The sequence below is a fragment of the Oncorhynchus gorbuscha genome, unplaced genomic scaffold, assembly GCF_021184085.1.
Source record: "Oncorhynchus gorbuscha isolate QuinsamMale2020 ecotype Even-year unplaced genomic scaffold, OgorEven_v1.0 Un_scaffold_2310, whole genome shotgun sequence".
In the NCBI taxonomy this organism is placed as follows: Eukaryota; Metazoa; Chordata; class Actinopteri; order Salmoniformes; family Salmonidae; genus Oncorhynchus; species Oncorhynchus gorbuscha.
This window is the reverse complement of record NW_025746859.1, coordinates 30266-47361: the sequence shown is the minus strand read 5'-3', so window position 1 is coordinate 47361 and position 17096 is coordinate 30266. Positions and strand designations below refer to the sequence as shown.

At 42.1% G+C, this 17096-nt stretch overlaps 2 pseudogenes; one reads left to right on the top strand and one right to left on the bottom strand.

Moving 5' to 3' along the window:
- Positions 1–765: 765 nt before the first annotated feature.
- On the bottom strand, positions 766–5978 carry LOC124025625 (annotated as a pseudogene).
- Positions 5979–10941: 4963 nt separating this feature from the next.
- On the top strand, positions 10942–16663 carry LOC124025623 (annotated as a pseudogene).
- The last annotated feature ends 433 nt before the right edge of the window (positions 16664–17096 follow it).

Here is a 17096-nt window from a genome sequence, read left to right as displayed (position 1 = left end):
GTTAAGTGTGTGTGTGTGTGTGTGTGTGTGTGTGTGTGTGTGTGTGTGTGTGTGTGTGTGTGTGTGTGTGTGTGTGTGTGTGTGTGTGTGTGTGTGTGTGTGTGTGTGTGTGTGTATACTGGGTTAAGTGTGTGTATGTATACGTATATGTGTATGTATACCGGGTTAAGTATGTGTGTGTGTGTGTATATACTGGGTTAAGTGTGTGTGTGTGTGTGTGTGTATATACTGGGTTAAGTGTGTGTGTGTGTGTGTGTGTGTGTATATACTGGGTTAAGTGTGTGTGTGTGTGTGTGTGTGTGTGTATATACTGGGTTAAGTGTGTGTGTGTGTGTGTGTGTGTGTATATACTGGGTTAAGTGTGTGTGTGTATATACTGGGTTAAGTGTGTGTGTGTATGTGTGTATGTGTGTGTATGTATACTGGGTTAAGTGTGTGTATGTATACGTATATGTGTATGTATACCGGGTTAAGTGTGTGTGTGTGTGTGTGTGTGTGTGTATGTATACCGGGTTAAGTGTGTGTGTGTGTGTGTGTGTGTGTGTGTGTGTGTGTGTGTGTGTGTGTGTGTGTGTGTGTGTGTGTACTGGGTTAAGTGTGTGTGTGTGTATACTGGGTTAAGTGTGTGTATACTGGGTTAAGTGTGTGTATACTGGGTTAAGTGTGTGTATACTGGGTTAAGTGTGTGTATACTGGGTTAAGTGTGTGTGTGTGTGTGTGTGTGTGTGTGTGTGTGTGTGTGTGTGTGTGTGTGTGTGTGTGTGTGTGTGTGTGTGTGTGTGTGTGTGTGTGTGTGTGTGTGTGTGTGTGTGTATACTGGGTTGAGTGTGTGTCCTAAGAGTGTCCCTCTGTCTCTTCTCCTTCCCTGGTCTCTCAGAGAGCCTGCTCAGTGCTGGAGGCAGAGATGTCCAGTAGTCTCCAGGCTGCGTTGGGGTTGAGCTCTTCCTGGTCCCGACACAGAGCCCACACGTACATCATCCTCAACACCTTCTCCTGGGAGGGGGGTTAGGAGAGAGAAGGAAAGGTTGGAAGAACAAGAGATATCACCAGAAAGAAGACAGGGCAATAGTTAGAAGAATGGGAAAAAAATATATAAAGGTTAATGAATGGGAAGCAGGAATGGGCTAGAAGAAACAGGGCTAGAAGAAACAGGGCTAGAAAGAGGTCTAGGGAAGTAGGACAAAAAATACCATCTGTATAAAAGCCTGTTAGATTTAGATTTAAAATCCTGTGAAATTTAATTAGAGATTCTGGTAAACTCTGTATGTTTCATTTCATGTGTCCTAACAATTATTATTATTTGATTATTCTCCATGGCAACCTATTGATATAAAACAAATTAAAAGTTATTTCTCAGTTTTCAGTTGACTTTTGTGGAGACCAGGGATATTTGTGCGTTTTTGACCAAATGTAACTGGTAACAAATACTTATTAAAATGCTATAAGTTTCCTATTGTTATATGTAAATACAAGTAATGTGTATGTAGAGAGGTAGCTTTCTTCACCAGTTTGTTTTTACCATGTTGTAATATGTGATTAGCTTACCAGTTGGTTTAACTGTAATGTTCATTCTCCTGAGAGGAATTACGGTGTTATTTTTCTCTTATTGTAAATTGTGTATAGAGACTGCTGACATGACTGTTTACTGTAATGGTCTTTGATCAGAGTGCAGTCCGGTATCCGTCTATTCCCAGTGGCTAACCACACATTAGAGAGTATCAGACCGCATATTACCATCAAAGGCTAGAGAGATGGACAGGTTTAGGAGCAAAATGACCCATGATAGAGAGAGATGGGTAGAATAGATATCAGAGGTTGTAACCATGGTAACTCACTGGATCCCCTTCCACCAGGTCTCCCTTGGGACTACGAATCACCATGACCACCTGGGCCTGGAACGTGATGATCAGCACAGGGCCTTGATCCATGAGCTTCCCCATCGCCAACTGAGAGAGAGAATAATAGAAGGAATGAAGAAATGGCAGAGAGGGAGGTGGGGAAGGAAATTATGTTAAACCTGAAATAATGACAATCAGCTGGCTACCAAAATGTTGGTGACCGACTTGTACATGTAGCTCAAACAGAGTAATGACATGGCCTGGTTGGGCCTGACAGACACATTCATGTACTTACATCTATGTTGTCTATATCTAGGACCTTGGACTGGAACATTAGACCCAGGGCCCTGGCCTGTTGGATAGGGTGGGCCAGCTGACTGTATGTCTGAGGACAGAGAGAGACGAGGGTCAAAAGGAAGGAAGAACGCTATTTGAAAGTATTTTTCACCCCGATAGTGATAAGAAAATCTAATAAAAACTATATTTCTGAGAAAAGAAAGCATACCAAGTAAACGCTTTTGTACAGACATTAGTCGTTACAGACATCAGTAAACATAGAAAAGAGGAATAGAGTGCAGCCTGTATAAAACTACTTACAGCTTCATAACACCAGTCCTTCAGGACCTCCAGCTCTCCACGGATCATAGCCTGCACAACAGAGCCACATAGGTGCATTCCTAAACATGAGTTACTGCAGAGCTGTACAGTTCTCTTATAACAAAGCTAACTAACATATATTCAATTCCAGTGATATATGGATTACACTTCTGGTGAGCATTTCAAAAGCTCCAAGTGCTCATGACTAACGATTCAAAAAAAAAAAACATTGATTTAAAAAATAAAAATAAAAAAAGTGCTTGAAAGTGTTAGTGCCCTTACCTCTAGGATGTTGGGGATGATGTCCTTCTCACACTGTTTGAGAAAGGAGTCCTTGTCAAAGCTGGGGTCTGCCTTTAAGATCTCGGTCAGCACCTGAGACATCTCAGTCTTCGAGAAGAGACCACCTGCCAACCAAATAACAAGGATTTGATGTAAAAATAGTGGAAACCCATGTAGTCCAACCATCCATCAGAACATCTGAAGGAAAAGAGGGTAGTCACTTTGTGGCTATTGACACACCAGACAATATAACATAGAAACTATTGTGCACACCCAGTAATCCCCTCAGAGTGATAGAATGATTAAACCGGGACATCATTTAAAAGAGAGGTTGTTTACCTAGCAGATCGGTGACTCTGTCGGTCACGGCTCGAGATGCTCTGACAAGGGCGTTGTCACTTTCATCATATTTCATTTTCATTTCAAAGAACCCTGAGGAGTGAGAAGAGGTAATATAGGAAATGCTGAACTGCAAATATCACAGACTTCTAAGACTCTGGGACCCTCCTCAGAATATCAAATAATATACAATGTAAGAGAAAGTGTTTCTTGATCAGGAAAAATCCCATCTCTGAAAGTCTTGACATCAAGATATAAGTACAACACCGAAAATTTTACCTCCACTTTGCTCATATAATGAATATAGTGCCACCTGTTGACTGGCCAGTGAAGTGCACACAACCATGAATGTGACCTATGATTACATCACTCCCATGTTATCTGATGAAATACAGTAACATTCTCTTACTGTTGAAAACCATATTGTTGTCCTTGAAGTCCTTCCACTGTGCGTACCACTTAGAATCATTGTGCAGAACAACACCCATGTCCTCTCTGTAAATCAAAATAGACCATTTATATCAATTGGTTGCATTTCCTAATAGGTTCAAGCATGGCTGAATGGACACACATAGCATTGTTGGCGAATGGGAAAATGTACCATGCCATGGTTATGAACAAGTAAAAGGGGACATACTCATTGGCCTCAAAGACACGGTTGTCACTCTCCCCTCCCTTGAAGGAGAATTCACTTCTTTTCCTGAGTTGAGAAGGAGCCCTATAGGTACCATCGTCTACCACATCAATCTCTCTTCACTGACTCCATCCCTGTACACACAGAGGGAAGGGGAAAAGGAGATCAGTATATCAGTCAAATTATTCCATAGAATTCATGAAGTTTGACTCATTTTCAGCCTCCATTTGATGCTTCAATGTTTCTTAAAAAGTCCTGCTATTTGCCCCAAAACAACTGGTTACAACTGCTACATTCGTATGCTTATTTAAAATCATTCAACACAATTAATGATAAGTAAACCCATTTTTAAGCAGGAACTGGGTAAATAGCAGACAAAATAATAAAATAATAAAGCGTAACCAATTTCCTTCAATGGAGAGTTGTGTTACTTATTTGAAATACCAGTCTCTGACCTGTGAGATGGCCCTGAAGGCGCTGGTAGCTCCCAGCTTCTCTCCTCCCTTGGACACAGACTCAGCAGAGTGCCTGGCCGTCTTGGCTGCCTCCTCCACCCCTCCTTGATCTTCTTTCCCAGGTCTGTACGGGTCACTTCCTCAAAGCCCTGGACAGACAGACATGGACCACAACAAGTTATAATGACTTTACTTTAGGCAGATTAGCAGCAAGCTACTATAAATAACAGTTCCACATGAATGCCATCTTTGGGTTAGCACTGATATAGACGTGAAGTTTAACTCATAAGTTGTCCAATACCTCAGCTGAAATTAACATTTTATAAGAGGAATATAAAAACATATTTACACCACTGATGCGCTAAAAGCAGTACATAACAATGATTAAACATTTAGGATTCATTCTGAGGGTTTACTTCAACTGATAAATGTCAATGACCTTTGTTCCATGCATCATTTTCAAGAGTGTTACAATGACTCACCTCCTTCACAGTCTCAGACAGAGTCCCCAGGGTCTTCTTGAACACCTCAGAGGTCTTTACCGTCTCTGATTCAATTGTTTTCTGGCAGAAAGAAACGGATGACATGGATGAGACGTCACATTAGTCAAGCATCAAGTGTGCATGACATCACAAGTGTTTGTTTGGAACACAGATGAAAGTCAACTTGTCACCAACTCTAGTTCTGGGAAGCATGTCATCAAGACCTTCACTAGTTGAAGGTTAGTACTGGGCTGAAACAAGTCTGCACAACCAAGGTGAGTGACCATGGGCCTAAAGGGACATTACACTCAAACCAAATTAGAGCTTACAAATTTCCTCCGAGCCTGTTGCAGGGCATCCGACTCCTCCAGCCTTTTGGCCTCCTCTCTAAACTTCTTGATATTCTCCTTCATCTCCTTGTCCTTCCCAAACTCCTGCCTCAGGTTCTCCACAAACTCCCCGAAGAAGCCTTTACGACTAGGTCGTTCTGACGCATACCGCACCTGAGAGGAAGAGGGCACTTAAAATATAAGTGAATGACAGAATATTAACAGTTGGTGTATTGGCTAGTTAGCTACCACCCGATCTATCGCTATTAGAAAGTCAACAAGGATAATGCGTTGGATAATGCATAGAGCTACCTGCACAGGGACAGCCGGAGACCAACATATCCTGTAGGCATCTCCTCTACTGAATGAGGAGACGACAGCACGGGATGGCAGGAGTAGAAGACGTCTTCCGACCAGCTGAAGAGAATTACATGGGCTATAACCAAACATTCATATTGAAGCTATAAGAATACATATCTACCTATTCTAGCGTTATGGTGTAAAATATAGAAATAATAGGCTATGAAGAATGCCTGATATGTTCAGCTAGCTAGAATGTTCATGAACACCGAGGAGGGGGGGGGCTATGGCCCATTTCATAACTGTCATAACGACATAATAAAATGTCACGTTATTCAAGAAATATCGTCGAATGTTAAATACTGAGCTGTAAAACAAATCAGTCAATATCCATCGATTACCAGTGCAAGCAAGGGGGGGTTATACTAAAACAAATCTCACCTCATAGCACCGACACACGGAGGCTGCCATCTTGATCTTGAATGCATTGGGCAATGAATGGAGGAACGTCTAACGCCCCACCCCGCAGACTGTCGACCAATCGTGCTCAGGTTGTTATGCTGCGTCACGCGGTTGCTAAAACTAATCGTCACGCAATCGCTTTTTAAAGTCAGGGTATGAATCAGGAAACGTGCCTATTTTCCTCAAAAGTACGTAATGTCACGATTCAAAAGCTATACAATATTACAGATATCAAGTTAATTATATCACATCACGGAAAATATTTGTAATGTTGTATTTCTTGTTGACGAAATTAATGCTAATGTTGGGTTTTTGAGCTAGCGCCCAATTGACTCCCATTCACTCCTTGAAGGAGCTGGGGCAATTTACACAATGGGCGTTAATACGATTCCAGTGGAGTTTCCCATCTCCTTAAAAGTGTCTCTGATGGAGCACGTGCGACTCCGCTGCAGCTGACCTCCTGACGGATCCAATGGGTGGAGACTAACTTGAGGAGGTGAGTGTGTGTCCTGCTGTCAAGTGGCCTTCCCTAGCATCATCAGTAAGGAAGGTCTGCAACCTGGTCTCTGAGCATTTCGTATTTCTGTATGATATGTTACGTTTTGTATTAATCTGTGGATGTCCATCATCCATTTCGTATGATACGTTACAAATTGCAATTTGTACAATATGTTATGAATTTGCCAAATATTTAATGTTTTTTTTATTTATTTAACCAGGTAAGTTAACTGAGAACACATTTACAGCAACATAATGGGGAATAGTTACAGGGGAGAGAAGGGGATGAATGAGACCATTGTAAACTGGGGATGATTAGGTGGCAATGATGGTATGAAGGCCAGATTGGGAATTTAGCCAGGACACCAGGGTTAATTAACACCACTACTCTTAAGATAAGTGCCATGGGATCTTTAGTGACCACAGAGAGCCAGGACACCTGTTTAAGGTCTCATCCGAAAGACTGCACCCTACACAGGGCAATGTCCCCAATCACTGCCCTGGGGGCGGCAGGGTAGCCTAGTGGTTAGAGCGTTGGACTAGTAACTGGACGGTTGCAAGTTCAAATCCCCTAGCTGTTGTTCTGCTCATTCTGCCCCTGAACAGGCAGTTAACCCACTGTTCCTAGGCTGTCATTGAAAGTAAGAATTTGTTCTTAACTGACTTGCCTAGTAAAATAAAAAAAACTGCCCTGGGGCATTGGGATATTTTTTTTAGACCAAAGGAAAGGGTTCCTCCTACTGGCCCTCCAACACTACTTCCAGCAGCATCTGGTCTCCCATCTGGACTGACCAAGACCAATCCAGTTTAGCAAGCCAGCCGTGGGATGCAGGGTGGTATGCTGTGGTATGTTACGAATTTGCAAAATGTTTTATGTTTGAATTCCAATTTGTTGTGGCTAATGTTAGCTAGCTCTGGGGGTTAGGAGTTAGGTTAAAGGGTTAAGGTTAGGGGAAGGGTTAGCTAACATAGTTACAAAGTAGCTAAAAGTAGTAAATAGTTGCAAAGTAGTTGCAAAATGCTAAAGTTGTCTGTGATGAGATTCAAACACACAATCTTTGGGTTGCTAATGATTATATCAGCGGGAGGATGGGTTTAGGTAATTAAATATTGTGTGGCTGAAGGGCGGGATGGTGGCAGGCAGGTTGAAAATCCATGAATGGATCATTCTTGGGCAATTTATATAGGATACATTGAGGTTTCTCTTTCATTATTTTAGGCTATCTGGTATTAGTGCATAAGCCTAAACTTCAGGGCTTAACTGTACGCACGCCAAAAAGCCGACAAAGCCAATCTCCAAATAATGCTTTGGGAATCTGCAAAAAAATCCACGGAGGCAAAAAGGACATTGTCAAAGTTCAATTCTAAAAGGTTAAAGCTGTGAAAGGAGAGTTGAAAATAAAGGTGAGCAAGTTCCAGAAAAGTAAAGTTTGGGAAAGATTTGGGGAAGTGGTAAAAGAGGATAATAGCAGTGTTATGTGTGGTATTTGTGAGGCAATATACAAATTCGACAGTCACAAAACAGGACATCAAATAGGCCTATGGCAGGTCAAGGGAACTGTAGCTTGCTGTTTAGATGGGTTAAATGGAATCTGAAATCTGGACACTGGCTGTAGGTCTATAACCTCTCACACAGCCTTAACAATAACTCCTGCAGAATTAAGCATTTCTTGTAGTAAAATTATTTACCAAATGAAGGCAAAATTTGGACTTGGGAACAGGAGTGGAGAAATATGATTTATTTCTTTCTGCATCTTGAGAGAATGCAATGCTCAGTTAGATACAATATGTAAAGGTATTGTCTTCATCATAAAAGCTGATAGTAGGCTTTTTCAACCACATAAAATATGCATCGATGCCTAACTGAAATCCTATCAGAAACACATTGCATTGTTTTCATAACTTTCTTTTCCTTACAACCGGTCAAACTGATGTAATTTGGACATAATTTGCACCGAAAATCTTTCCCTTTGTTTGTGCGTTATTGTATTTTCTCCCCGGTCCCTAAACGTCTTTGCTCCTCGAAAGATGACAGAAAATGTAATCAATGTCAACTAGACTGAAGATTCATTCTATCGATCTATTACATTATTCTGTTGGGCATAGGTTTATTTAGTCTTCTAGGGCAACGTATGATGACAAAATAGAAAGTTGACAAACAAATAGCCTACCAAAATGTCGGAAATTATGAGAAGAAACATATCTCTGTCAAAAATCGTTCTGTCATATTTGACTGTAGCCTAAAGCGCATTTTATATATTCGCGGGTTAGGGTTGGTTGCGGGCCTCAGATTTTCACTTTATCACATATAGTCTGCCGGTTGTGCATGGCGTATGAGTTATGAGTTATTAACAATTGCGGGCGGGTGCGGTGAAGAAACAGCTAACCTGCGCACCACTAGTTCGCGTTATACCCTCCTTTAGTTTTTGCCTTAACTGAAGTAACTATTTTATGTAACCATACCAAACGTAACTTATCATAATAATTTCAGTGTCCCGGAATTACATTTACTATGTTATGTCATACTATGAGACCAGTCTGCCATTTCTAGAAATAAGTTTGATTCAAAAATCTAGATCTCTTTGGCATTGTTGTCTATGCTAAAAACTTGTAAATACATGTTCATATTATGGGCATTGAATATATCACATGGCTTTTTCTTTCCAACTCTTCACTGTTGAGTTGAGACTGGTGTTTTGAGGGTACTATTTAATGAAGCTCACAAGTCCTCAACTGGCAGCTTCATTAAATAGCACCTGCAAAACACAAGTCTCAACGTCAACAGTGAAGACACGACTCTGGGATGCTGGCCTTCTAGGCAGAGTTGCAAAAAAGCCATATCTTGGACTGGCTGATTTAAAAGATTCAGATTTGCAAAAGAACAGACACTGGACAGAGGAACTCTGCCAAGAAGGCCAGAATCCCAGAATCCCTTCACTGTTGACGTTGAGACTACTGTTTTGAGGGTACTATTTAATGAAACTGCCAGTTGAAGACTTGTGAGGCATCTGTTTCTGAAACTGGACACTAATGTACTCCTCTTTTCTATTCTGGTTTAGAGCCAGTTTGCGGTGTTCTGTGAAGGGAGTAGTACACAGCGTTGTACGAGATCTTACGTTTGTTGGCAATTTCCGCATGGAATAGCCTTCATTTGTCAGAACGAGTTTCAGAAGAAAGGTCTTTGTTTGTGGCCATTTTGATCCTGTAATCGAACCCACAAAAGCTGATCCTCCAGATACTCAACTAGTCTAAAGAAGCCCAGTTGTATTGCTTCTTTAATCAGAACAACAGTTTCCAGGTGTGCTAACATAATTACAAAAAGGCTTTCTAATGATCAATTGGCCTTTTAAAAATGATAAACTTGGATTAGCTAACACAACTTGCCATTGGAACACAGTAGTGATGGTTGCTGATAATGGGCCTCTGTATGCCTATGTAGATATTCCATAAAAAATCAGCCGTTTCCAGCTACAATAGTCATTTACAACATTAACAATGTCTACACTGTATTTCTGATCAATTTGATGTTATTTTAATGAACACAAAATTGCTTTTCTTTTCAAAACAAGGACATTTCTAAGTGACCCCAAACTTTTGAACAGTAGTGTATATATTAAAATACAAAAACAGTCATAGGAAGCACAAATAAAATATGACAAATCACCCAGAAAAACCATTACAGTCTTTCACAAATAAGTCCCCAATCAATACTTTAAATTGCCCGAACGGCACTAGGACATCAAGATTAAATGTATTTAGAATGTTGTTCCTGCAATACGGTGCATTAAACCTAAAAGCAGATTTACCTCGCCGGCGGAGACCCTAGAACCTCAAGAGTTAACCAATCCTGTCAGATTTAACTCGCCGGGCGGAGACCGTAGGAACCTCAAGAGTTAACCAATCCTGTGAACGGGTTAGACAACTGAGGTGTCTATACTTCAACACCAAAGTTAGATAAGATGGGAGTTTATGAAGTAGCTCGTTGTAAACAAAAAGGAGTAATGTAGAGATCTACAGGTCATTAGCGAAGTCCAGCCTACCTTTTGATACAGGATGCAGTGATGAGTATCAAAACTATCCCCTGTTACAAAACCAAGGACACTATGGTAAACTGAGTCCAAAGGTGTAAGAGTAGTAGCAGCTGCACTTTGATAAATAATATCACCATAATCAAGAAGAATGAAAATGTATCCACTTACTACTGTAAGTCGCCTGGATAAGAGCGTCTGCTAAATGATTAAAATGTAAATGTAAAAAGGTCGACTGAATGACATAATAGTCGCCTGTTCAAGACCTCAACTCTCAACCTGACTTTCTCTTTGATTGCCAATATCAACTTGATGAGGAGAGACTATATCTGAATATTATTAGTATGCAATTAATATTGATTTGTTTTAGAGTGATGTAAATATTGATCAACCATATGCACAAGGGCCCACTGCTAATTTAGGACATGAACTACAAGGATGAAGAGTTGTGTGATAAACAAACTGAGCATCTAACACTCTTTCTCAATGGCCCTCAGCAGGGATAGGTTGTGCTGTTTGTTTCCTATTAGTATGACAGCCAGCAGCGCCACCGTGTGGAAGGTATGGAAACAGGGCTCCTCCCCAGTGCAGAGTTCTGAGATCTCTTCCTGCGGTCAGCCTTGTTTGACAGACAACATTGGCGCATTGTTTCACACATTTATAAAGACAATTATCCCGTACATACCGATAATTCAGAGGCATACACTTTTGCACATTCTTTCGGGAACAAGGGCTGGAGAGGCATCGTCTAGAATGGGGAACAGAGACGATGAATACGATTTCTTGTTCAAAGGTAAATTTTGATGACTGTATCTTCCGCCCGTTCATAGGACCTTCAATAATTCTATCATTGTTGCGTTCTGTCCTATGACAAATCAGACATCAGTGTGAACGAATAATAACAATAGTCTGGATAAATGTTTTAGAAATAAACATTGTATGCGTCTCTTTGGTGGAAAACGTTTGCTACTATGGCTACATAAATGTTGTCATTGTAACACTGTAACAACGCCCACAGCTATGTTTTTAGGTAAGGTGCAACACCCTATCTGCGGTTGCTTCTTTGACTTTATCAACACTGATGAAACCATAAAAGAGGAACTGTTTATCAATAGGTTACTGACAAGAATGCTGTTTTCCAATTTATGGTTAAAAGAGCTATATTAAGTTTCATTTTTTTATTGTGAATTGTAGCCTCCCATATCCCATAGATATATTATTTCATATTTTATTTAATGTGGGACTATTGATTATACAAATGTTGAATTCATGTAGATTTTTGATAGAACTAGTGAAAGGAAATGTAAAACTTGGCAATGTAGACCCGTGTCCAAGGACCATATAACACTGTGACTACTATGTTCAATCTCAAGAAATCCCCTTGATCTATTCTAGAATGTCATCCTTTGATTTCCATTGAGCTCGCCAGCGACACCCTGTATAGAGGTCTATTTATGAAGTGATACAGAGTATCTTCTGTGGAGTAGACATCAGCCGATAAAGGGTTCTCCTCTTCCTCCCTCACCATCATTTAGAAACCCTGTTGAAACAGGAAAGCCAAACTGTCGATTTAGGTTTGACGGAGCATGTTATCAGCTTCCTGCAGCAGCAGTGATGCCACAGGGACAAGGTTCAGCTGTACTTACTGTACTGTGAGAATACAAAAGGGCTCCACCTCGACAGCCCTGTTGTGACTGCCAGGCCTACTCCTGTCACCTCAATGTTTTACTGTCGGCTAAATACAGTAGAATAGGCCGTTTGTCAGCCTGTTATTGTAGTAAAAGTAATAATAATAATATTATTAATAGTAAAATTGTATCATTGAGTTCAGTGTTTCTCAGCAGTGCTCTTAAGGGGCCCAACTTTGTACATGCTAGAATTTCACTCAAAATGAGCATCAATTAGACACCAACTACTTTGTCTCCTTGGTTAAGGGGTAAACAATTAAACAAAAGACCCATAAGCTCTGAGAAATATTTACAGAAGTATATAAAGACATATACCACTTCAAATAGGTCGATTCCAGCCATCCACTTATTCAAGTGGCGGCAGGTAGCCTAGTGGTTAGAGCGTTGGACAACCGAAGTGTTGCAAGATCAATCCCGAGCTGACAAGGTAAAAATCTGTCATCCTGCCCTGAACAAGGCGGTCAACCCACTGTTCCTAGGCCGTCATTGGAAATAAGAATTTGTTCTTAACTGACTTGCCTAGTTAAATAAAGGTCAAATAAATAACAAATATTGTCAATGGATATGATTGGAAATGACAACCCGCATTATGTAACAGTTGTAGGTGGGAGGGCCAAGTCACATAATGATGAGGAATGCATGCATTGAGCCAAGGTCTAACCCAGGATCCTGGATCCTAGTACATCTATGACATACTTGTTGACTAGGCTAGCCTGCCTGACAGTTCGGCTGTAAGAATTTCTGTCTTTCTCATTCTCTCCATCTCTTTCTGTCTCATTATCAAGTTGTGCTAATTGGGGACTCTGGTGTCGGGAAGAGTAACTTGCTCTCTCGGTTCACACGGAATGAGTTCAACCTTGAGAGTAAGAGCACCATCGGGGTGGAGTTTGCCACCCGCAGCATCCAGGTGGATGGGAAGACGATAAAGGCCCAGATATGGGACACGGCTGGACAGGAACGTTACAGAGCCATCACCTCCGCGTAAGTCGGGTGGGATTCCTCATGGCTGCCTATTGAAAAGTAAATGATTGTCAACAAGGATAACAGAAAACAATAATCTAGTGGCCTCAGATCTTAGTCCCAGAGAGGTACATTGGTGACTCAACTAATTAATGAACTGCTCATTTCCTTGTTGACTAAAATCAGGTGTTTTAGTGCTGGGTTGAAGTGTGGAATGTAAACCTACACATCCTATAGCAGGTTAGCTTTTCCATGAATCTTGTTCTGGAAGTAGCTCTGCAGAGTGGTCACTAGCTGGTACAGCCACTAAGTCATACAATCTGATTTGAAACTTAACCCTAACCTCACTGTTAAACCTAATGCCTAACCCTAACCTCACTGCTAAACCTAATGCCTAACCCTTAACCTCACTGCTAAACCTAATGCCTAACCCTAACCTCACTGCTAAACCTAATGCCTAACCCTTAACCACACTGCTAAACCTAATGCCTAACCCTTAACCACACTGCTAAACCTAATGCCTAACCCTTAACCACACTGCTAAACCTAATGCCTAACCCTTAACCACACTGCTAAACCTAATGCCTAACCCTTAACCACACTGCTAAACCTAATGCCTAACCCTTAACCACACTGCTAAACCTAATGCCTAACCCTAACCTCACTGCTAACCCTAATGCCTAACCCTTAACCACACTGCTAACCCTAATGCCTAACCCTTAACCACACTGCTAACCCTAATGCCTAACCCTAACCTCACTGCTAACCCTAATGCCTAACCCTAACCTCACTGCTAACCCTAATGCCTAACCCTAACCTCACTGCTAAACCTAATGCCTAACCCTAACCTCACTGCTAACCCTTAACCACACTGCTAACCCTAATGCCTAACCCTTAACCACACTGCTAACCCTAATGCCTAACCCTTAACCTCACTGCTAACCCTAATGCCTAACCCTAACCTCACTGCTAAACCTAATGCCTAACCCTTAACCACACTGCTAACCCTAATGCCTAACCCTTAACCTCACTGCTAAACCTAATGCCTAACCCTTAACCACACTGCTAACCCTAATGCCTAACCCTTAACCACACTGCTAACCCTAATGCCTAACCCTAACCTCACTGCTAAACCTAATGCCTAACCCTTAACCTCACTGCTAAACCTAATGCCTAACCATTAACCACACTGCTAACCCTAATGCCTAACCCTTAACCACACTGCTAAACCTAATGCCTAACCCTTAACCACACTGCTAACCCTAATGCCTAACCCTTAACTTCACTGCTAACCCTAATGCCTAACCCTTAACCACACTGCTAAACCTAATGCCTAACCCTTAACCTCACTGCTAATCCTAATGCCTAACCCTTAACCACACTGCTAACCCTAATGCCTAACCCTTAACCACACTGCTAACCCTAATGCCTAACCCTAACCTCACTGCTAAACCTAATGCCTAACCCTAACCTTAACCTCACTGCTAAACCTTTAACATCACTGCTAATCTTAATGCATAACCTAACCACACTACTAACCCTAATGCCTAACCTCACTGCTAACCCTAATGCCTAACCTTGGCCTCACTGCTAACCCTAATGCCTAACCCTAACCACACTGCTAACCCCAATGCCTAACCTAACCTCACTGCTAAATCTAATGCCTAACCACACTGCTAAACCTAATGCCTAACCACACTGCTAACCCTAATGCCTAACCACACTGATAACCCTAACCTCAGTGCTAACCCTAATGCCTAACAGCTAACCCTAATGCCTAACCTTAACCTCACTGCTAAACCTAATGCCTAGCCTTAACCTCACTGCTAACCCTAATGCCTAACCTAACCACACTGCTAACCCTTAATGCCTAATCTTTAACCGCACTGCTAACCCTAATGCCTAAGCTTTAACCCCAATGCCTAACCCTAACCTCACTGCTAAACCTAATGCCTAATCTAACCCTAACCTCACTGCTAACCCTAATGCCTAACCTTAACCCCTTTTTCTCCCCAAATTCGTGGTATCCAATTGTTGTAGTAGCTACTATCTTGTCTCATTGCTACAACTCCCGTAAGACGAAGGTTGAAAGTCATGCGTCCTCCGATACACAACCTAACCAGTACTGCTTCTTAACACAGCGCGCATCCAACCCGGAAGCCAGCCGCACCAATGTGTCGGAGGGTACACCGTGCACTTGGCAACCTTGGTTAGCGGCCAAGCACTGCGCCCGCCCGCCACAGAAGTCGCTGGTGCGCTGATGAGACAAGCCCTCCCTAACCCGGACGACGCTAGGCCAATTGTGCGTCGCCCCCACGGACCTCCCGGTCGCGGCCGGTTACGACAGAGCCTGGGCGCGAACCCAGGACTCTGATGGCACAGCTGGCGCTGCAGTACAGCGCCTAACCACTGCGCTTACCCGGGAGGCCCAATATAGCCAATTTTGACTTTGCAGCTGACCAATCTATCGGAAATCACTCCATAATGCCGCCAGGGCAAGAATCATGACAATAAATATATCTCTCCAGGATCAGGTTTGGCGAGCACTAGCCGATCACGAGCCTCATCACCAAATCAGAGTGTCTGACTTGGAGCCTCACTGGAGCCCCATACATTGTCTGTTGGTGCATTGAGATTGATAAGCAGTCTTTCCTACAGCTATTACAGAGGGGCAGTGGGTGCTCTCCTGGTATATGACATCGCCAAGCACCTGACCTATGAAAACGTGGAGCGCTGGTTGAAGGAACTGAGGATCATGCAGACAACAACATCGTCATCATGCTGGTGGGCAACAAGAGCGACCTGCGCCACCTCAGGGCCGTGCCCATGGATGAGGCCCGGGCTTTTGCAGGTACTCTGGTCTTTTGGCATGGGAACATGGCCTGGTCCCAGATTTATTTGTGCTGCAAACAGCACAAACTAATAAAGGACCAGGTTAAGGGGTACATAATCTTGGAACAGCCTTCTTGTCTTAATTAAGTGGTCCTAAGGGAACACTGATTTTGAAGAGACGGAAAGGAGGACAGTAAAAAATGAGAGCAACTGCATATAGTTGCTTTCACCTATCTGGAACTTTTATATCAGTGATCATCACAAGGGAATGGGAGGAGGGTATTGTATTGGGACAGTATTGCTATATTTAGCAGCCTAAATGTGTAATGCAAATGGTATTGAGGCAGCTTTAATGTGAAATGTGGCAGCAGGTAGCCTAGCAGTTAACTGGGCCAGTAACTGAAAGGTTGCTGGTTCCGGAATCCCCTAGGTGACTAAGAAAAACCTGTCTGTGCCCTTGATCAAGACACTAACCCTAATTGGTTCTGGAAAACAGCGTCCAGCTAAATCACTAAAAATGTAAAGAGGTGTTTCTTCCTCCCAGGAACCGTTTAATAATGATTGTGTGACTCACTTTCCCTTTCTAAACATGCAGAAAGAACACTATCCTTTATGAAATTTCAGCCTTAGATTCAACAAATGTAGAGGAAGCTTTCAAGAATATCCTTAAGGTACAGTATAACAGCAAAAGGACTGTCTGGAAAGCCAATTGCTTTGACATAGTGAAGATGAAGTAAACTAGAAAATCCTCTATTTAAGTATTGAGATGCAGTACAACAGTCTAGTCTACTCTCCACAGAAATCTATCGCATCGTATCGCAGAAGCAGATCGCTGAGCGGTCCGCCCATGACGAGTCCCCTGGAAACAATGTGGTGGACATAAGTGTTCCGCCCACCACGGACCAGAAAGGGAACAACCAGTGCTGTCAGAACCTGTAACCCATGATGACGCTCACCTTTCCCTTTCTGTCATCTCAATGTTGTGGCGCAAACATTCTTCATTTTGTGTAATATACTTTTGTTTTTGATAGCTTGTCAACTCACATTATATTAATGCCATAAAATAAAATTTTACAATATTACAGTAGTTGGGAGTGGATTCCCGTTACTTGTATGCTCCTACATTCTGGACCACTTGCAAGGAGTGTAGTCTCTTACATGCCCACTAGACGGTGGTATGTGGTGCAGTCAACTGCATCAAGTGATCATTACCGATCTAACTCCTGTATCAGTAACTCAAGAGATTCAGCACACATGCATTCCAGATGTGCCGACTGCAAAGACCAAGAGTCCCTATGTTTTATTGCACAATGATCCAGCTTACTCAAGGGAGTGCAACATAAAATTTTAGCATACATTGACTGACACTCCA